The sequence below is a fragment of the Apteryx mantelli genome, chromosome 2 (genome assembly GCF_036417845.1).
Source record: "Apteryx mantelli isolate bAptMan1 chromosome 2, bAptMan1.hap1, whole genome shotgun sequence".
In the NCBI taxonomy this organism is placed as follows: domain Eukaryota; kingdom Metazoa; phylum Chordata; class Aves; order Apterygiformes; family Apterygidae; genus Apteryx; species Apteryx mantelli.
The window spans coordinates 158,781,772-158,803,520 of NC_089979.1; the positions used below are offsets into that span (position 1 = coordinate 158,781,772).

The 21,749-nt window shown below is 38.9% G+C and overlaps 1 long non-coding RNA gene across 2 annotated transcripts; it reads left to right on the forward strand.

The window, feature by feature from the left end:
- The first annotated feature begins 611 nt into the window (after positions 1-611).
- LOC106492693 (uncharacterized) lies at positions 612-3,715 on the forward strand. 2 transcript variants are annotated; one of them, XR_001294044.1, is made up of 3 exons: positions 612-685; positions 2,739-2,924; positions 3,533-3,715. It is a non-coding gene; the product is annotated as an uncharacterized lncRNA (long non-coding RNA). The 2 variants fall into 2 exon arrangements; XR_001294043.1 differs by having other exon boundaries at positions 2,739-2,870.
- The last annotated feature ends 18,034 nt before the right edge of the window (positions 3,716-21,749 follow it).

The window sequence follows — 21,749 nt, forward strand, 5'->3', positions numbered from 1 at the left end:
AACTCAGGATAAAACTTCTCTGTTCAAGAACTCTATTCATTTACTGATTAACTTGCTTCATGGCTGAGTTAGTTCTGCAGGGTCATGCTGTACTAATGACCAGAGCACAGGAACATTGTCAAACCAATGAGGACGAGGTAGGCTTGGAAATATTCCAGATTTTGTTCAATTAATCACTGAAATTTCAGGAGCTTTGGGGACAGAGTTGAAACCAAGTACATAAAGGATTAGATTTGTATCTCAGAAAGAGGATGTGGGAGAGATACTTTACTTCATGAGACTCAAATAAAGACGAATCAAACAAAAATGTGAGGAAATGGAAAACAAATAATGCATCAAACTGTTACTGATAATTTCTCAGTAGATCATGATTATTTTTCTTCATTATTATTTAATTTTGTTCTTTTTCTTCTCTAACAACGCCTGATTTTGCAGTCTTTATGTCAGTGTGACTTCTTACACATATAAAGACCACTCAGGCATAAAGGGTTGTAAGATCTGGCTCCAATCTCTTAAAAAATTACCACTTTCTTTTTCCGTTCCAGATTTTCCACCACTGTATGCATACTATGTGTGTTAGAACCTAAAAAAATGCTGTGTTTAAGACCCAAAACTTGAATATTCTTGCTAAGGTCAATGAGAATTGCAGATACTCAGTGTCTCACAGACAGAGGCCCAGAGGAAGGTATGTTCTTCTCTCTACGCATGGTTCCACATCCCATTAGTACTCCTGAGATAATGGCATGTGCACTGGAAGGAAAATAGGCTGGTCAAAGATTAGAAGAGACCATTTTTTTTTCATAATCAGCAGTTCTGTTATTGATTTTTTTTTAAATTACATTCAGCTGAAAACTTTCAGCAGGTGCTTTAAAATGTCAGCTTCACATAGGTTATGATGAAAGTTGGCTTTCAGGAAATCAGCTGGAATATTCCTAATTCTGTCTTAGATTTCCGGCAAATCTTTTCTAGACTGCTGAGTGCTATAGTATCTAGTCACTTTAACTTGAGTTGTAGATACCAAACACAACATAAAATGCCTTTCTTTTAACAACTCTGGCTGCATTTTTACCTGAAAAAAATGATTTTAGCTTTAACTAATGGAGTTAACTCAGATGAAATTAAATTCTATTGAAAGTTAAACTCTATTTTTAGTTTTTTTATCAATTAGTAGATCAAGTAAAAACTGTATCTTATTTTGAGCTTATTTTGACCTGCAAATTCATGTCAGAATTACAGACTGTCTTGACTTCAGTGTTATGTTATTTAACTTGATTACATAACTCAATATGAGAACTCAAGTTTTTTCCTTTTAAAGTTGAGACAACAGTACTTCAGTTACTCAATCTGTAGAATCTAGTTAGTATTTCTATTTAATTTTATAAGTGAGAAGCGAGGCTAAATTTATTAACGTTTGCTCAACTTTCAGAAAGTTGGTCAGTATCATAGAAAAGTATGTATAAGCAAAATCGATTAAGGTAGATGTTTTCAATAAACTGAATTTCAGCACTGGATATCTAATACCATAAGGACTGTATTAGAATTGCACAACTGTATAATCATATTATCACAAGTTTGATCATTTTTTAGATGAGGATCATAACATTGCAACAGTTTTAGCTTAATTATAATGACAGATGAAGGGATTTTTCTTTTAAGTGTATTAAGTTCCCAGAAAAAAAAAAATTGTTTCTGGGGTTGAAAATTTTCAAGCTTATTTATCTCATTCAGTAAAGTCTGAATCTTTTATTCCAGAGAAAAAAAATCTGCTATACTGCATGGCTGGACTGTGATATTCTGAATATTATGTCAGAAAGAACATTTCTGTAGGAATTTCTAAATACTGGGGTGAACCATTGAATATGCTTTAAAATCCTGTCAAATTCTATCAAAAAATATTTGCAATATACTCAAGATCCAGGTGAAATTGGATTGTTTCTTCAACAATTTGTCTGTCTGAACCTCTTTCTCCACATAAATGAGGAAAAGATGCTCCCTTCCCCCTTCCCCTCCCACCTACAGGAGACAGTGCTCTCCACTTAAAAATAAAAGCATTTGGTAGATTTTTAACCTACTCTACTGAAGCAGCTATCACACCATGCAAATAACTCCTTTCTGTTCCTACGTTAGCTGAGAAGCAGGCAAACATTATGCACTGTGCAGTGACTATTGTTAAGCTTTGTAGATTATAGAATTAAGCTTTAGAGAAGATTTTGGGAGTATGGCGGTGGTGTGTATCAAATTTAAACCAATTTAGATAATATAAGCTTTGTGACAAGCCCTGAGAAAATTGAATGAGTTATAATGATACAACATTGACTGAAAAGAAGCCTGAGAGGTGCTTTTTAATTTTTTACTTATTAATGCATCAGTATTTCTTTTGCACTTATTTACGATGAGGACAGCATTCATCTAGCTAAAAGTAGGTTTACATTCGAGCTAGTTACCCTAGCCAGTGGAGAATTAGTCACTTCTGTCAATATGATCTAGATAGAAATTAATCTCATTCTCCAAGTATATATCTAAAGTAGGTGAGATGAATGGCATCCTAAAATATCTCTTAACTCACTATAAAAGGAGACTGGAGTGACTAGTTTAGCTGTAGATATCTACACTTCTGACGTCTGAAGTTAGGTGAGATGAATACCATGCAGCAAGTCTGAATATGAGTTTCTTATTAGGAGGTATTATCTTTCTACTATTTAGGACTTTGTATGTAACAATATATTCCTTTTCTGCAGTCGAAGGATATCAAGAGACCAATAAATCTTCCAGATGACTAGAAGAGTGGAGAGAGACAAATCGTAAACTCTGCTATAGCAGATATTAATTTTCCTGCTTACAGTACAGCAATGAAGAGTCACAGAGCTCAGGTCTGTGAAATTTCGTTTTGCATCAGTGGAAGGTGGACGCTGTATTTACAGATGGTAAAAATACAGATGACTTTACAAGTTAGTTAATTATAGCAATAGAATGTGCTGGAAATGTTATAGTTACATCTGAAGCATAGATGTGTGATTGCTCTTTACTTTCATTTTTAAACTATCTACCAAATCCAAGTGCAAAATAAAACTGTTAAGAAAACATGCCATGAGATGATTCACAGAAGTAAACATCAGACTATGAGAAAGTTTACCTTGGGTACTGAAATTTATTACCAGAGATACCTAGGTCCAGAGATAAGTAGAAAAGTCTTTTTTGCTTGTACATTTAAAGTTATGTTTCCTACAGTTTTAGGTCTCAAAATAAGGATACCCCAAATCATTAAAATAGAGAGGTAATAATTTTCTAGTTGGAACAGATTAAGGGAGCGGGAACTCTGGGTTAGTTTATCCAGGCTGGCTTTCCACACGGGGTTGTGGACAAACGACAGAGGGTGAGCCCTCATCCGTCTGGGCTTTTCACTAGCATCTATCACACGAGTATCTCAGCACAGCCAAATTGCATCCAGCATCAGTTGTCCCTTCACTACCGTTGCTAGCCAAGGAGAGGTGCCTTTTAAATTGTTGGCTTTCTTCATGTGTATCACTTTTAGGTCCCTTTTATAATGGACAAAAGGAAGTTCCTCAGAGGAAGCAGCAGCAGCTATAGAAAAGCTACACGGCGGAGATACCTAATAACTCAGAGGACACTGGGTATATTGATTACGGATGAAAGGATCTGATTTCTTGAGTGTATCAGTTTACCTTTGCACGTAATTTGGCTGATTCAGAATAAAGGCATACAGACCTATATAACAAAATAGTTTGGAAGTTAGCACCTGCTAGCAATAAACTATAGCTTTTTGACTTCAGAAATCTCATAAATTGCTTTTTGTCTTTACTGTTCTACTGACTAATTTTTTATCTAAAGTATTTCAAATCCCAGCTTTGCTCGTGTTTTGATGAAAAATTTAAAATAATCCTCCCTAATTCTGTTTTCAAAATTAAGAATTTTTTTTTTTCTGATAAGAAAATCTTTCTTTCATTGTGAACTTGCTAGAAGACTTTCCCCATTCTTTGTGGCATTAGTTATATTCTGTGCAGGCTACTGTTATTCGCTGTATTTGAATCTGAATGAGAAGTTCATACAGAGCCTTTCCCATGGCTTAGGTCACAGTAACAGCGGTAGTCCCAGGTTATAGCCCCTCTTTTGGCTTCCAGCCAATGCCTGTTTAAGGTTTTAGTACTAATTTTCAAAACAGTCAATCAAAGACTCGTACCCACCACTTAAGAATGAAGTCTTTATATTTCAGTCTATTAAATCAGCAGTGTTCCATCAGAACGACACAGATCATGAGACTAGCATCTGAGAGTTGGAAGTAAAGCATTCTCAGCTAGAAAGGTCCATCAGCAAAAGAAAGTTCCAAGAGATCAGTTCAGCTTATAGCCTGATCCTTTCTGAGAAATGCTGCACCCTGAAAGATCCTTTTCAGCCAATGAATGGCATTCATAACTCTTCAAACACTGCCAACTCTCCCCCTCAAAAAACAAAACAAAATCAAAAAGTTAAATGGCTTTTTTAAATGGCATGGCTTTTCTAAAATTAATCTATAGTTCCCAGACTTGACCTTCGTCCAAAATGGGGTACAAAACCTTGTAGAGACTATGTGACTTTGTTATTGCCATTGATTTTATTTGAAAAAAAATCAAAGTGGTGTATAGAGTTTCAAAATTTCAGATGAAAATAATAAAAATAACGAATTATCTGTAACTATTTAGCAGATTGACTGCTATGCAGTAATTTATGTAGTGTTTTGTTGGAAATTGCTCATAAGTACTATTTAAAAATAGAATATGTCTATTATAGTTGACAGTGCTAAGAAGCTCTAGTTTTACCTTTGTGTGTCACAAGATGGCACTGTAAGAACATGCATCGTGTTTGCACATCAAGTGTTGCCACAAAGTACTGCCAAATGCACCTATATATCTTTCAGGTTCTGGCAGACTGTCTCATTACAATCTGCTTGAGGGGTTTACATCCACTGTTGAGCATTCTGGCTATTAACCTTTCTGCAGACCCTCTCCTTATGTGGAGTCCCCGTCGGGATAGGCGAAGGTGAGCAGAGCTCCGCTCTGTGCTTGCAACACACCTCATGTGAGTATGAGTCTCACAGATCACCCGCAAAAATTGAGGAGTACCATAACAGGCATGCGTGGAGCCTATGTTTTCCAGAACTCACAGGTCTTCTGACAGGAGTAGGCCAGCACCTTCTCATCAAGCCACACCAGGTAGGGACACAGGGGCCCTGTGTACCTGCACAGGGGCAGCCTGCAGTCCTGTGCCATGACTTCCTTGGGAGCCATCTGTCCAGCCCCACCACAGCAGTACAATCCTATATCTAAATTTGCAACTTTGTATGAGGGAGTCTGGCGCATCATTCCTATCCCACATTCCTTGAGCAAGACCTTTAGGAAGCTCTCTGGAGGTAACTGCCTATTAGCTATAAAGAAGTTTCTTCAACTCCTGGCAGGGAATGCAATGACACCAGTTGCCTGAGTATCTTTTCTGCCTCCTTCTGATGAGCCGCAGAAAAAGGCAGATGGAGCAGGCATGGGCAAATGAAAAGTGATGTGTGAAATTTCCCATGCTGCACGGGGTTTTACTGGTGTGTCTCTGCAGTCTGTTCCGAATAGTGGGTGGTTAGAGAACCTCCTGTTACCTTAAGCACCCTGCTAGAGACTTCTAAAAGCAGTGATGAGCACCATCACAGGCTATTGCTCTTCTCCTTTGCGGAGTATCCAGCACAGTGAATTGCCAGAACTGCTAAACACTTTGGGCTCTCCTCCCCATCTCATCCACCCCCAGAGGGAATTATACCTGCATCTGCTATGCCTAGTGGCTTCACATCTGTACACAGCATGAACAGGGGATCCTAGGGGAAGTGAGAAGTTCTTGGTGTCTACCTGTGACCATCTCCTGGGGCAGGGTGGCACAACAGAAGAGAGGAGAATGGGTGCCTTAAGAAGGCTGTAGCATGATGTAAGGGGAAGGTACAGAAAGGAGGTGTGCAGAAAAACAGGGTGTGATGTAATCAATTCTCCACCACAATATGGATTGTAATCATGCCAGTTGTGGTTGGTGTTTCTAAAAAAACATGGGAAGGACTTTTTCCCCCATCCTCTGTGCCACCATTTTGCAGATGGTGCCAGGTGATTTCCTCTGTGAAGAGTGGGAAAGATCTACCTCCCGCAGTAGACAGGGGTACATTTTTTGTTTGGGAGAGTCATATACAGTAGTGTTTGCAGTATACATTGCTTGCCTTGCTTCTGACTGACAGAGATCAAAGCTGTGACTTGTTTGCACAGCTGTCATTAAGCAGGGTATAGGAGTCTTGCATCATGTAAAGTGACTATTTTCCTTTGCATGTTTGTTGCTGTGAATGGGGGATAAGAAATGGGTTAGGGTGATTCTGGAAACTTCTTCCCACTTCAGGATGCCATACCCCTTTTGGTATCACGTTGTCCTTTAAGCACAGCCTGTGTACTTTTTTTTTCCTCTATGAGTCCTCGACCTAATGTAGGCGAAGCAAGAGCTGGGGGCCTGCTCTGAGGTGAAAGGGAACAGTCCATCTGAGCTCTGCTGCAATATTACTAGGGGGCAATGGTGAAACCCTGAAAGATGGACCCTCCCCCCCATCTTCCAAAAGTTTTGAAGGTCAAAGAGGTTGAAGGCTTCTGAGTCCACTGATTGTGTTTTGGAGATCATGGAATGGTACAGCATGATGTGCAAATGTGTCTCAAGATGCACCAGATCCTTATTTGGCATCACAAAAGCAACTTTAAGTTTCTTGAATTTTAGGTGGCATTGTGGGTGGCATTAAGTGGCATTTAAATAGCTAGGTGCTGCAGCCGTGCTCAATAATGCTAAGTTGTGGTGACATGTAGGTGGCTAGGCTCACGTGTCTCAAGGCAATCTTCTCATCTAGGAGACAGGGGTGATTTCCTTGCAGGCAACCATGAGGGACTCAGCCTCTTAGGCTGATTCTCTCTGCCCTTGTGGGTAATGATGATAGTGAATTTCTTTGGCTCAAAATATTCCCGCTGGCTGACTAATAGGAGTCCTGCTCTGCAGTTCACTAGAGTGATGTTTTATACACCAGGAATGTTAGAACCTTTGGAGGACTGTCTTGGTCATATGTGAATATACTCTCTTTGGATCACAGAACAGACAGTTTTGTCACAAATGCACAAGTTTCCTCTCAGAAGAAGATAGATATCTGGTATGGAGTGGAGCCTGCAGAGTAATTAGGATATATGTAGTGTTGTTATCAATGACTGGGGCCCAGAGAGAAAAAGGGTAGTGAGTCAAACTGATAGCACAGATGCACCATAACACTGAATGTATTCATGCAAACTAATTTATCTCATTTGAGACAGCAAGGACATTCTGTTTGTTTAATTTCCCACCCTTTCCTTGGCTAATTAAACCACAAATCTAGAATTTTATCTTCTACATATTTATAAAATACTCTTTCATCGTATCTGTTCTACAAGCTAAGTTTATGTTATTTTGTTTTTAAAAGTGGCCTGCACTTTTGGGGCAGAAAGAATTAACATTTTGTGCTAATGGTGCCTTTTACATGTGATGTTATTCTTTAGTTGCTGGCCCATGCACAGCGGAATAAGAGCCTATTTACTCCTACCTCCTTGTTACTTTTGGGCTGTAAATCCAGTTTTGCCCAGGAAACATATCTAGGCACTGAAAACCACCATCATCTGTCTTATAAACTGTTAGCATGCTTCCCAGCAGGAGCTTCACCTGTCCCAGGCAGCACTTTCCTTACCCAGTCCCTGCCCAGGAACTGCTGGCAGCAAGGATAGGACAGGGACCATCTCAAATAGGTATTTGCTTGTAGCTACTTCTTTTGGAGACTAAGACAGCTTTCTAGCATAGATGCAGGCTGTTCTGCGCCTGTTGGTGTATGTGCCCAGGATCACAACAGGCCAGTTCATCTTACTGGGGCAGACATAGCTCTAGTGACCAGTGTTTCTAGACCCCTATCTGAATACCTTTGTTTGACTTTCAAGCTATATCCATTGTCTGAATCTCATGGATACAATTTAATCATCTTATTTCTCATATGATTTCATTTATTAATTAGGTAAACAGGCGCTCTGCACAACTTAATGTTTCTTAAGCATTAACAACATGTTTTAGAAAAGAGCAGAAGAAATGGTAAGTTACAAGATAGAATCATAGAAAATTCGAGGCTGGAAGGAACCTCTGGAGATGATTTAGTCCAACCTTTAGTTCAGCCTTCAGCGGAAAACCAGGCTTTAGGCTTTCCAGAGCATTGTCTAGCCCAGTTTTGAATATTTCCATCAAGGGAGAGTCCCCCATTTCTCTGGGCAGACTAGTCCAATGTTTGATTGTTCTTACAGTGAGGCATTTTTTTCTTATATCCAGATGAAATTTCCCCTGAAATAACTTGAGCCTGTTGCTTCTTGTCCTGTGACTGTGTATCTTTGAAAAGAGAGTACCGCTGGCTTCTCTATAACTACCTCTTAGGTGTGGGAAGGCTGTGATACTCCGAAGCTTGATTTCTGAGAGAGGTGAACTCCCACCACCTCTAGGAGACTTCTGTGTGGTTGTATCGTCAGCTTTCTATATGATCACATGAAATGTTCTGTGCTTCACAAAAGTTTTGTGAATTCATTACATTTTGTTAAGGTTTAGGTTAGAGGAAGTTAGAAATGCTTGTAAATGATAGGCTCAAAGCCCACACCCTTTTCCCTTCATCTTTTGGTGAGAACAGAATTTGAACCAAAATCTGAATCCTTTTTAACTCCAAGGGTCTATCATGCACTGAAAAAAGCCTGGTATTTGAACTACTCCTCTCCAACTCTGAGAAGTTTTAAATCCTAATATGAGCTATAAAAAAACAGAAATGTTTTCATTGTGAGGACTGGAATATCATTCAATTGCAATTAATTTTTCCCTATCCCGTCAATGTTGGTTCTGCTTGTTCTGAATGTGTGCAATATGAGAAAGAAAAGTATGGATTCTAAAATCATTTGTTCCCATATATCACTGAGATCAGTAGTTAATCACCAAAATAAATCAGATTATTGCTGTTCGCCTTTTCTCTGTGTTCACCTATTTTCTACAAAAAATTGCTATAGCTAAGCTGATTGAGCTGTTGCAACTACTTTTCACTGAGCTGAATTTTTCATATAGCCCTTTTCAAGTGAAGGATCATATAAAAACAATAATTAAATAGTATAAGAAATCTTGAGCATAGAAATACCAAGTAAGGCTATCAGCTGGTCAGAGGGAGTAAACATTTTTTCTGTAATTCCCTTTTTCTCTCCTGTTGCAGCTGCAGTAGAGAGAAGAAAGCGTTTATATTCTTCTTGCAATCTAGGAAATCTCCAACAGAGGCAGAAATATTATCAGATTTCATTTTGGCTATTTATCACAGTCAGATCTTTGAGTGAAAAAATGTACAAAGTTAAGGTTATATCAGGTCTTCAAGAAGGATTAAAGGTATCCCAAATAGAAAGAGAAAATAGCCAAAAAGAAAAATACATCATTTTCCTCTCACAGACTGAAACTGTATCTGAAAGTTTGCAGCCAAGATGAGATTTTCCATGGAAAATTAGGATAAGATATAGGACAAGAGCTAGAAAAGACAATGAATCTTTTTCCCTGAAAATGTGCAATCCAGGTTCCTGGTAGTAATCTTATATGTAGCTGACATTAACTTAATTTCCATACTCTTTATGAAAAATGGTATGATGGAGGGAGTTTGCGTCAGAAGGAGTTTGGGAAAGTAACAGTAATTAGGAATAGAAAACACCCAAACTATTTTTGAGTGCTCTGTTTTTTAGAACTTAGGGACCTTTGAGGCATAATATCAAACTAAACTTAGAGCAAGCATTGCTGTGTTACAACTAGGTTATTTCCACAGATTAATGACTATAGGTATCCACATTATATGCAAAGAAACTTTATTATAACCTTGAAGCCGAATCAACTTTAAGAATGCAATGTGCTCTTCAGTGGCATCTACACAACCCCATGTATATAGGGGTCCTGAGCGTCAGACTGCTTGTTTAATGGGAGCGCCTTTAGGTTTGTCTCATTAAAGGCTCATTAATATGATTTAGAAGACTATACCACAACTCCCATTCCCCTCTTTGCAAGGCAAATCTTGCTTTTGGAGAGCACTCTTAGTAAAAGCTACCGAACAAGCACAAAGACCACACTGGAAGTGCTCATGATGTATATTGCCATTGAATTTCATATAGAAATCTGATTTCCATTGTTGACCATCAGGACACAATCACTGCCTCACTGATGAAGTATCCACACACTAAATTATCACGTTTATTCACTTGTAATTACTCTAATATTCAGAGACGCTGAAGTGGCCGGGCAGAGGTTTACATCTGGGAGAATATGCCCTTTGGTGAGGACAGTGCCCAAGTTTTCACACAGCTTCCAAAACAGACTGTTTTTTTCTTGCTGGCAGCTGTGACTTTTTCCTTTGCTGAAGAAACCCTGTAACTGTATTCAAAAAAATAGAATAATACTGAGTGTCACTTAGTTCACATGGAGTGAAATCTAAGGCTTAAATTCATTTTTGACTTACTACATATTCAAAAAAAAGTCACCAAGGGCAATGAGTGACAATATGATATAGTTTCACTGGAGGAAATACAAAGCACCTGTGCTGGAATCCAAGTGCTTATAGGTAGATATTTGAATTTTATGAAGACTGTAGATTTAAGCTGGAGTCACATTAACAGGAGCGGAGCCTGGATCAGCGTGAACTCTAGCCAATAACTGGTTAAATACAGCTATTTTTACAGCTATTCCCTTCAGTTACTAGGGTTGAAATACTGGCCTTGCTAAAATCAATGACAAGGCTCCTGTTAACATCAGTGGGGCCAGAATGTTATCCAAAGAATTTTTTCAAACCATTGAAATCTAAAGCTCAAGAACTTTTAAAATGTGACCATCTATGTGGTAGATTTTTGTAAACTCAGGGAGGGTTTATAACAAGAAAAATGTCTGCAAGATTCCTGTTACTGCATGTGCAGTAGGAGTTCTCAGCATGCAGCAGCGGCATTCATCATAGTCAAACGCCCTCTTTGAAATCATATGCTCCCAACATGGTAGTGAGAGCTTTAATCTCAAAAGACAAGTCTGCCCCACAATTGAATCCATGGGGAGCGGCATTCCTCGTGCATGAGGATATGAAAACCTTGTAAGCTCTGGAAGAGCAGTTAGGATTTTGCAATGGTATGCAAGTGTCCTTACACTAACATTGTGCCACACACCAGATCTGGCTCTCTGTATATTCAGAATAAATTCATAAGGGTTTTGGTCCTGTATGTGCAGACTTGTCTAGCAAGAGTAGCAAGAGTAGCAGGTATTTTTAGAGGGGAAAAGTGTCAAGAGCAGATAACACCTGTTGAGTTACAGATTTCCACCGATGTTCAACTCATGGGAGAATAAACTTGTGGTTTGGAGAAACAGTCCTTGTTCTGTCCTGATGCACTGTATGGCAAATCCACTGTTTTCTATAAAAAGTTTTGCTGTTGTTTACTTCTGTGTAAATCTGACGTCACTTTATCTCCCTGCCTGTACAGTGGTAGAAACACTCCACCATAGTGAAGTATGAATACTGATGGAATTAGTGAATGTCCGAAAATGTAGAATTCTTAACCGTACTGCAATGGCTATCAATATCATAAAACATTTTTTTTTGCAGTGTATATAAAGCCAGTCTGGAGAACTGTGAAGTTAATGGCACGCTATTGTCAGACGTATTTTTCTAAATGAATACTGAGAATGTTTAAGAATTCACATAATCCATCTCTGAAAGGGACGTTTAGCTAATCTCTCTCATTTAATATGTATACAGAAACTAAACAGGTTTTCACCTATAAACCTCCTTGACATAAAATGAACAAGAGCAATTTTGCCAGTAATCCATTTTATAAATATTCTGTTAAAACATCTTAGACATGTTATTTTTCTGGAACTTTAATATTCTGAAGGTAATAAGCTTACACCTTGGAAGCAGCTGACAGTTTGTAAACTCAAGTGATCATGACTGCCACTTTTTGAAGGAGCCAAAATATTTTCTTGCAATAATATGTCAGATTAACTCATCACAAGTTTTTGTTTGTTTGTGTTTTAAACAGTTGCTGCTTAGGTGATTTATGCCAGCTGCTCCAGAAATCAAAATACAAAGAATGTCTTGTATGACAATGTATTAAGCTTAGTTAAAACATGGCTTTTGTAATATGAGTTTGTTTGCTCATATCTTAAGTTTTTGCTTTTGTTGGAAGAAGCTTGGATAATTTTTTTTTCTTCAGTTTCTTCATGATTCTTTACTTCCTGGCTTGGGCCAATGCAAAAAGCACAATTTATAGAGTACATAGAAACAGCTATTTTCTGTGGCATTCCTGCCCTGATTGCCCCCATTGGAATGAAATTTCTTGACTAAAAAAGTGATTCTACTAGTTTTGGACTTCTTCCGTCCCAACTGCTTTTTTTCCAGAAGATAATTGCTGTCTTTTTCAAACTATCATCTCCCTTGTAATGAACTCCTAGCAGAGTCAGGAGTGCTCTTGCAATGTCTCCTCTCCCTCTTTTTTCCTTCCTATGCATCATTTCCTTTGCTAAAAATCTCATACATGTGCTATCTCAAAATACATTGCCCTCTGCTGTCTCTGCGGACTCTGTTGTCTCCTTCCTAGGAGACTTCCCTGATAACAGCTCTGCAGTATCCAGTCTCTGCTCCCCTACAATGTTCTTTACCAACGGTTTGCCTGTTAGATCCATGAAGACTTTGACTCTAAGAAGTGTATTTTTAGTTTCCTTACACTTGTGAGACAGGAAATAGGAAAGTAAAAGGGTCTAAAAGCAAAAGCATGGTATTGGTGTGCCTTCATTAGCCCTATACGTGTAAATGCAACTGTTAATAACGGCACTCTGAAAAGTGCTTCTCTGTGCATTGCTTCCTGCCAGCCAGCCCACAGACGATCAGAGCAACTCTCTCTGAAATGCTTCTATAGCTTTGGACCCTCACGCCAGAGAGTCTCTTACATGTTTTGTAGCAACTTTTGCACCTACATGTATTTATAGTCTGGGAAGACAGAAGGCTTATAAACAATCTTGTGAGAGCAACTTATGGAAAATAATAAAATACCAGTTATTCCCTCTTGGTTCTCTGAGAGTCCCACAGCTACCCAGCTGGGTTACTTGTGTTGATGAAGACAGGAAGATTGGTCATGTTGCGCAAGAAGGATATAGCTTTTTTTCTGAGAGCCAAGCACGAAAGGGTATTTGGGCTTTCAGCAGCTAAACGCGTATGTCTTGAATTACTGTTCTGGAGCTCCCGGGGCATGAAAAAAGAGCCTGAATTTGTCCCTGAGCCTGGGATCTAGTAAGACCTCTTGGGATGAGGAGTCTAAATTTGTAATCAAAATAGTCACTGTTTCCCATCACATCTGTAAACTGAGTTCACAAGTTTAAAAGCACAGCACTGTATGGCTTCTCCAGGGTGGCGATGGTGAGTCTTTAAACCTTCCGACCCTGCAGCGAATCACTCTGCGTACATTTGAAATACCTGCCTCTCAGCTCAGCCTGACTATATCTGATAATAATATCTTCTTTACTCTTCTTTAATGAATCCAAACAGAAAGTCACCTGAATCCTAGATGTTCATTTTGTCATGTTGAAAAAATAAACTATACACACAAATGAAAGGGCACTTAAATGGCATGTGAGTTAGAAGCCAGCAGTGCATCTGTATCACCTGAAAAATGGGGAAATTCACCCTAGGGTAGAAATGTTGTGACTAGGCTCATCTTTCAGATAAATAGCGCATTTAGCACCTGTATTCATTTTTTTTATTAGTGCACATGTATTGCAATTTCAGGGTGCTGAATTATTCAGTTAATACCCAGATAGAAAACATGAATATGAGAGCTATGCAATAGAGAATATTAGTTATTTTAAAGGTAAAATACAATGAAAAAGCTGATAAAGCTATTTGCAAATTCAGAACTACTGTATTATTATGTCCTTCCAGTAAAGCGTATACAAATCCAGACACTGGAAATAAATTCAAACAAGCAGCATCTCAGAGCTATGAATTGATACACTGGGACATGTGCCAAGGAGATATATTATACTTCATTTTCCTTCCCTACCTTAGCACTTTGTTCGTAGTATTGCTGCCAGACTTGTTCTAAGCCAAAATATCTACCGATAGAAAAAGAAATACTGTATATAGAGACAAAAACACTGGTATCTAGAAGATGAAACAAAACACTATTCTTAAAAGTGCCAAATCAAAGATTCTGTATCTTTCTAACAGAATCAAAGAGCACATAGACCATAGGAAGATGAAAAGATATTTTAGTGTCCCAGTAAGGGAACCTGACAATTAACCATGGTTGTGTGTAGAGCTTGCTAAAGATGAAGCTGAATTAATAGATTCCTTTACAAAGTGCTTTGTGAGGACAGATAAAACAAGCTTCATTCCTGACTCAGACATTAAGTAACCAGGTACTTCAAGAGTTTCTGAAAATTTTCTGCATAGACAGAATTTACCCCTCCCATTACAGATGAAGGTGAAGGTTTGTATCCAGACGAGTCCCACACGAGGACTTGTGTTCTGGCCAATGCCAGTATTCCTGGCCCATCTTGTTCATCCCATCTGCATGACCTACATTTTTGTGGACTCTTATTTTGTTCTTTCTGATACGGATGGGCCCAGAAGGGAAGGTCTGTGGGTTTTTTTTCTCTTATTAAAGGTAGTTACTATATTTTTGGTGGTTTGCCTGCCTGTATAGGCCCTTTAGGCTCTCAGCTGGATTATATTCATCCTACAGAGATTTAATGAAATCAGTGGACTTACTACTGAAGAAGATATTCAGTCAGAATAATATTGTTCATGTTTTTGCTATAGTACATGCCTGTTTTTTTTCTTTGCTTCTTCAGAATTTTTTTTGCAACTGCATTGTGATTGCCTAATAAAAGGTGGACTATATAACCAACAGCTTAACTGAATGCTTTTTATTTCTGCTTGTAGCTCAAACTCCCCAGCAGCATTTAATATCTTTTCACATGTGTACATTTAATTTTGGTCATCTGTCTGAAGTCTGCCCATCTAGTGCCTGATACAAGGTTCACTCATCTGAGGTATGTGTGCAAAAAAAAAAACAAACTTAATTTTTGGCAAGTGTTGTGACACTTAGTTTACCTTTCTGTATCTGATTCATGTTCTCCTTTTTGCCCTAAGGAATCCTTAGGCAGTTTCAAAATGGAAAATACGAAGCTTTGTAAAGCTTTAATCCTGTCATTAAAGCACACTTCAGAGTCCTTGGTGACTAGCGTGGTATAAAAGGACTTAATGTCCACAGCATTAAGGTACAGAGATTGTTATGTCCAATGGACTTCTCAGTTGCCTTTCAAGAATGGATCCTGTATTTCCTAAGCCTTTAAGGCACACTGAAAATAAATCTTCTGACATTTACAAATGCTACAGTATATATGCTTTATCTTAATTATAAATAATGAAATATTTCTAGGACTCTAAAGGAAATATTTCTCATTTTAATGAATTTCAGCATATCTGGGAAGGTAAAATTCCATTAAATACATGAGTCTGTAAAGATGAACCAGGTTATACAATCTCTTTCTAGAACATGGGTGCACTCATAGGGTTTACGGTAACACTGTATTGGAGTCAAGCCTCACGGCCAAACACTCGCCTGTGCGCTGATGTTTGGAAATTGTGCTCTGACGGAGAAGACGCTGGAAAGGGGGTGTGGCAAATCGGGGTATGTAATGGTTGTAGTGATAACTACAAGCCGTGGCTCAAGCACCACATAAACTCAAAGCAAAACTGCCGGCATCGCCTTGCAGAACTGAAAAGCCAAAACCTAAGACGGGAGGCAAAGGGCTCATTCAGAGGCAAATATTAAATGGAATTACCCTTAGGAGAAAGACAAGGTAACAGGGTGAGGCTTGCCAGCAGGGACATCATTAGCCTGCACTACTTTATAACTATCCTTTCCTAATGTAGAAAGCTGAAGCAAGGGGTTAGCTTTCACTTTGTGTTCTTGTTGAAAACAAACTGTGGTTGTCTCCCTCTGGTAAAATGCCTGTTTAGCTAGGAGTAATCCCTTATGACAACTTCAACCTTTTCCTGTCCTGACCCAGGATAAGAGGCCAGCTAAGCGATATTGGGATGCTAATTCAAATACATGTTTTACATTTAAGCACACCTTGAAATAAAATGAACAGACAAACACAGCCATGGTTAGAAAAGTCACTGGTACTTAGTTCTTGGCTACCTGGGGAAATACAACTCCATATCCAGTCCTACCGGTATATATTAACTTGTCTTTTCTTTTTAAACTGTTTCCATTAGATGAAATAGAGTGTGTCAGGCCTTAAAGCTTCTAGATAATAGGACATGGCAGTTTGTCATTTAGGACAGGAATAACTACTGCTTCACAGTCAGAGTTCATTACTGTCAATTAAAGTAGGTCCCAGTTTTAGTTACTATGTATTTGTCTGACCACATGCTATGTCCTCTTTGCATTTGTGAAGGGTTGTATATATGCTATAGAAACACTTCAGATGATAGCACAGCATGCTCATTCCCTACAGGGGTTACTACCAGGTGTGAAAAGACATGAAAACTCTGACATGAAGTTTAGGATTGAGGGCCAAAACATTCATAGTTGTTAGTCTAAAGTTAAACTGAATCTTTTTTTTAATGTTTACTTAGTGAGATGACTAAAGTCATTGTTTTTCCAGATATTTAATAAATTAATGAAGGGTTAGGTTTAGAGCCTGTAGATGAACTTGGTCTACTCTTTTTCAAATAGGCTTCTGAATGTTCACTGGATTTTGAGATATCTGATGATTTCAGATAAGGGCCTCTACTGTGTTCCAGACATTTTGTTGTAAACGTACTGTCAATGGAATTGAAAATACCTAATCAACAACTGAAACCGCAGAAGGCAAGTGTTAATTTATTTTTACCAACCAAATTCAAGAACACAATGTACCAGTCTAATACGCTTTGACATCCAGGCTCAGAACAGCAATCCACAAGTATGTCAACATTACGTTGTAAGGAACAAAACACACTTGTTGAGATCTGATGAGAAATTTTCTCATTAGTGTATTATATTGAAAGATAACTACCAACAGTCTTGTGCTCTGCGTAAGCTGTCAGAAGTTCTCCCGGCTTTGGGAACTGGAGGAATAATAATAATAATAATAATAATAATGTAACATTAGCAAGTTCACTTATTTATTCAGTCCTGGAATGAGGACATCAGCAGAGCAGCTTCCCTGCAATCTGTTGACATCACGGAAAACTAGACTCGAGTAAGAAAAATGAAGAGAGTATCCAGCCTAGTAAGCAAAGGAGGATAATGAAATTCAGGAGTCAGCCAAACTCAACATGAACTCCTACAGACAAGGGCAAATCGCTTGAGGGGGAGAAAGACAGAGGCTGCCCACAGTAGTTTTTGTCTGCAACCCACAAATGGCAATAGTGACCCATGTTTCAGAGATCCTCAGATGTACTGGGTGCTTATATTTGGGGCTGCAGAGTTCCCTACATACTTAAGTAATTGCAGAAATGGTCCTCTGGGTAAGTAGGTACCTACCTCCCACCTAAATCCCTGTTGTGATCCTGATTGGGAGGTTCAAAGACCAGGTTACTCATGGCATCTTAATCCACAGCAGCGTATCTGAATCTGGTGCAACACATAAAAGCTAACTCTGCTTTCCCTCCAGAACAAGAGCAGAGAAGACGACTACTGTCTGCCTTCTTCACAGTGACCTTGCTTGTTCGTAGTGCTGCGGACTGTGATGTGCCACTAAAGGGGCGTCTGGGATTCTTTCAGGTTCCGGGGTTAGTTGCACTGAACTCGAGAGGTCATCATTTGTCAAGTATAAGAATTTATTAGAGGTAAGCAGTTTTACACAGATGACAGATGCTGGACAACACTAAACAATTAACACCAGACAATCTACAAGTATAATAAAGGTAAAAGGTATAGTAATGACTGTTCTCGCATGCACAGTACAATGACTGCTCTCGCCCTTTCCTTGTCCTTATGGGCCACCCCTCCAGTATAGTTTTCTCCGGATTGTTCTCACCAGGCTCAAGCTGTGCCAAGATAATTCAGGTTCTGCCTGGCAGTTGGCATCAGGGGCATCCCCGCTGACGAGTGGGTTGTCAGGTTCACAGGCCAGCTGATGGTGAGTCTGAGTCCACACCAGAGGTATGTGGCTTACTTGCTTTTATCCTTCGCGGGCTTAGTTCATTATTCAATCAAGCAGTGCCAGACCACGGTTACACAACAGAACCAGTGGCCTCAGCCGATAACAATATGGTCAACAATATGGTCAACAGGGCGGTCAACAGATAACAGTATGCATGGTCAACAGATAACCCAGTGCAAAGTTCCACAGGACCTAGATGCTTACGGTGTGAGTCTGCGGTGTCACTTCTCCTTTGCTGACGAGGTTTGCTCAGCACTCCAGGGGTCATTGGAAGGCTACAGCAACCCCACAGTGTGGTGACTCTGGCCGTGGTGCACCCAGGGTTCCTAAACTCTTGGGGAGCACCCCAGAGCAAACCCCTCTTCCATGGGCTGCACCATCCTGAGTCCCATGCTTACCTGTGTGGCTGCTATCACAGACCCACCAAGAAAGCTGGAATGCCAGGCTTTCTCACTGCGGTGGGGATTTGAACCTGTTTTCTTTTATTTTTCAGGAGCCTGCCCAGATCACAGGGTTATGAAGAGGCTTCCCAGGACAACTTTCCCTTTAAAACTGGGCCATGGTGCAATCTCAAGCACAAGAACCACTTGCAAAGAGGAGAGAAAAATGAATGAGCTGACTCTAGTCAGTCTAGTTTGAGGGAATACTTGGCTTTATGGTCCTTCTTGCAATAGTTATTTTTGTGTGTCTCAGTCACTTATTTTTTATATAATGCTGATTGCATGTAAAATGCATGAGCTAAGATGCTGGCAGTGACTAGGATCCACGCGTTCTCTCTCCAGTGAGGCTTGTTCTGGCTTCTTATTGAGCTTTAGATTCTGCTGAGATTAGATAGGGATTAATTAACCCATATTAATCTTACTTGGTTTGTCTCTGGCCAAATTGACATGAAAGGAAGTCACAACTTTCTATAGAAACCATGTGGTAGACCGAGCATTATTTATTGCAAAAACAGACAAAGCATTTTCGCTAAGCAAACCTTGGCAGCAGCTGTCATCCCTCTCAAACATTCCACCTATTTGGCTGAACAAGATGATGAACAGATGTAAAACCTACCAGTCTGATGAAAGCTTTAAAAAATAAAGCCTATATTAATAATTTCATTTTATAATCCAAACCATTTCACATACGTATTTGTATATATTGCACAGTACACAAGGAATAGTTCTGCTTTTGGTTGCCATTTGCATTTTTCCTGTATTTCAAACATCATTTAGGTCTCAATGAGCTTACAAAACTTTTGGGGCTTTGCTAGTATCTTTCCAAAATGGTGTCCATTAATAAAAGTCTTATTGAAACCTTCCTCACTGCCCAAATTAACATATCACATGACATGACTGCATTTTAACCAACTAACACATTTTTGCTCTCTTGTTGAAAGTAATTCCTACTTCTGTTACACCTATCTAGACCTTCCAGAAGCCAAATTATTTCCTGACTACACTTCTACAGTTAACACAATCTTTGTGCTCTCTATATTGCTTTCCTTCTGATTTCTTTCCAGCATTTCTTATTTTCTAGCTACAAGCAGTTTTTGTGGGCCATCCCTTAGAGGGGCTTACTTCTTTCCAGTCACTGAACATTGGCCTTTGGCAGTACCTGACTCTTCCCATTGACTGTACAGAGCAGCCTCTGGCTCTCTTAAATCATCCTCTGAATTCAACCACCTAATTTTTCGGCATGGCAATGCCTAAATTGGAAGCACTTAAGCTTCGGAGAGTCTGCTTGTCCTTAATATCTATCTGTAAGATGGAGATGGGTAGTTTTAAGGGATGTTAAAATGATTAATATTTATAAAATGCTTTCAGATATGTAAGAAAATTTACAAAGAGCTGTGCTATATACTGAGAGAATTTTGTGGCAAATTATTTACCATTAAAATGCGTGTTGATTATATTGAACAATCTAGTAGTGGGAAGCAGTCTCTGAGACTGAGAGGGCCATTAATGCAATTTATGTTTACCACCTTGAATAAAAGTTGCATATTTCTACTATTTACTTCAGACAATCAGCAACGGGGGAAAAAATCTGAAGATGAAGTGTTTACTACTAGAGTGAAACACTCTGACAAGAAATTTGCATTTAGAAGCTAAGTTAGTATGCTTTTTCATGGTTTATACGTGGCTGAAGCAAGTAAGCAGAAGCCATTTAGTCCTGGGTAATGCACATATATCTCTGTGATTCTAGTGTCATTTTTTGCTTTGTAACTATGCAGAAGTTTTAGTTATGTGGGAAGTTATGAGAAAAAGCAGCTGTCTGGCACACATGATGGCTTGTCTTAAAGTGGATGAATCAAAGTAAAACTTTCAGTGTTTGACATACAGATGTATTAAGGCTGCTGCTATCCAGAGGTCAAAAAGATATTTATAGATTAACTGGTGTTAAAGGAAATATTAACTATTTACAAACTGAGGATACATTCAGGAAAAAACCCCACACTTCTGTAGCTTATTTCTGAGGCATTATTTTATCCTTTGTTTAATGAAAAGACATAAGTTTACTTTTCCCTCTTTTGTTATTTTCAATAGAAAGGCAAAAATATGCACTTACCCAGGATGCTAGCTAGTATGTGAGGGAGAAATCCTTTCACACTGGCTCTTCAAATGTGGTATTTAAAAGCTACCATGTGCTACATTAACATCCCTCCACCCATCCGAAAGATGTACCTAGGTTTTTTTTGTTTTGTTTCCTGCTAATTATGGAGAAAACTATAGTAACTTGAATGCCATTTTACAAGAATTCTTGAGAGATGGTGCCTTTTAAATACTTTTTTTATAAATAAAGTTTAATAAAATGCTGCAATCCTTTATAGGTCCTTACTAGAGGAGTATGAACTTACAGAATATCTCTGAGTAAGGAGACAGGTGGATAATGCCTTGTTTGACTAGTCTGACTAGTAAAATCAAGAAAAAGATCCTCTATTTGAATTAGCTGTATTGTGCACATTTTATATATGATTTATTTCATCAGTAGCCTAATCACAGGTAGATAGGAGTAAATTTGTTAAACTGAAAGGCGTTACAGCATATCTGCATACCAGTCTCTGGTGGCCTGCAAGAAAGAAATGGTTCCAGAGCCATGGGTGGTCCCTGGGAATACATAGAAACCAGCCCAGCAGGATTCAGCTCCTGGACTTCTCCAGAAGAAATGCCCAGAATATTATAGTCATCCCAAACAGCACTAAGGCATCATATTCCAAAAGAAACACCTCAGCAGGAAAGTGACTGGTTTTTGATCTGGGTTTTTTTGAAGCCAGAAAGTGTATAAATACTTATGCATTGAACTTTTAGATCGTGAAAGACCTGAAGGTACAGAAAATTGTTGTGGACTTCCTGCACTTCACCAAACAGTCCTACCTAGTTTTGAAGTTCAAAGGCAGCTACTCCAGTTTTGCCCAAGGTGCTCAAGAGGCACAGGAGTATCATGTTCTTACGGCTGCTGTATTTATATACTTCAGGAAGAACCGCATGATGGCAGAAGAGAACAGACATTTA